This window comes from Pundamilia nyererei, unplaced genomic scaffold (assembly GCF_000239375.1).
Source record: "Pundamilia nyererei isolate P.nyererei 1_Seehausen unplaced genomic scaffold, PunNye1.0 scaffold00116, whole genome shotgun sequence".
Lineage (NCBI taxonomy): Eukaryota > Metazoa > Chordata > Actinopteri > Cichliformes > Cichlidae > Pundamilia > Pundamilia nyererei.
The window spans coordinates 1,841,083-1,842,495 of record NW_005187517.1 but is presented as its reverse complement, the minus strand read 5'-3'; positions in this window follow the sequence as shown (position 1 = coordinate 1,842,495).

Genomic DNA, 1,413 nt, shown 5'->3' with positions numbered 1-1,413 from the left:
TAAAACCATGTTTCTTACTGCCAGTTTGACAGCATATAGACATATGGGAACAATTTATTTAAAAATGAATTGAGTTTCTTATTTCCTTCTAACTGTCCCATCTTACTCTTGTTTTAGTTTCCTGAAAAGACATTTCCTGAAAAGTCCACAATTTCTATGATCAGACATGTGAGACTGATCTCACTAGATTAGATTAGATGAAACTTTATTAATCCCTCAGGTGGGTTCCTCCGGGGAATTCAGTTTCCAGTAGCACTGACAGAAGTTGCATGTTACAGATACAATCAAGGGGAATCAGAGCAGAATTTAAACATAAATATACCATATATATATATATATATATATATGTACACAGAATACATAATATGGATAAATAGGAATACCTGTGGATTGCACATTTGAGTGAGTCTGTTGCACAGTCGAATATAAGAGGAAATATTGTGAATATTGCACAGTGTAAAAAAACCCACTACAGCTCAGTTGTTCCCACTCTCCTTTGTCCCCGTTTCCCCTCCCTCTCTCCTCCAACGAGGAGTTAAACAGCTGGATGGCGTTTGGGACAAAGGAGTTTTTAAGTCTGTTGGTTCTTGACTTTGGGAGAAGCAACCTGTCGCTGAATAGGGGCTACCGGTACTTGGGGCTAGGGTTAGGCAAATGAACAGAGAAGAAAGTCCAGCCTTACAGTCATAACATTTATTTTTTTCATTTACATCATACTGGATATTATTCTTTGGTCCACAAGGTGCACCAACTTCAGCAAGTTATCTGTCACTGCAATTAACAGCATTAACCCTTCAATGCCTAGAAGAAGAAAAACTGAACGTCCTTCACATGATCCAAAGTGGGCCCTTCAAAAAGTCCAGAACCTGGAACTGTTTGTATACTTAATAATATATTGCTGAGCTTCTCTAAGTTACAGTAGCTTGTGTTAGTATGTGTACACAAAGATTATAAAAACACAGAATAAAATTGTAAGAAGTCATCAGTTGATGCAGTTTAAGGACACTTGTTCTTCTGTGCAGTCTCACCTGGAGCTCACGTTTGTAGTTCATGCCATCGTGACAAAAGATTGTTAAATTAATAGTTAAAAGACGTCCATGAATGCACTGCTAACTGCTCTTCAACCTTATAAAATTAACGTGCATTTTGATTATGAACCACTTTTACAAAACCAAAAGCTTCACTGTCTTTAGTGATTTATATGTCTAAAAAAACGGGTTCAGTTTGTAACTGAGAGAGCGGCTCAGTGGCGCTGAATTATATTTCCAATAGAAACACAATTTCATATGTTGTAGTAACAACATACTGCCACAAGATGGCAGCCTAGGCCTACTTTACCAAGTGACAGAGCCTTGAAAGAGTGACAGTGACACTTTTTATGAACTCATCTGTAATGTGTCACCTTTTCTGTAG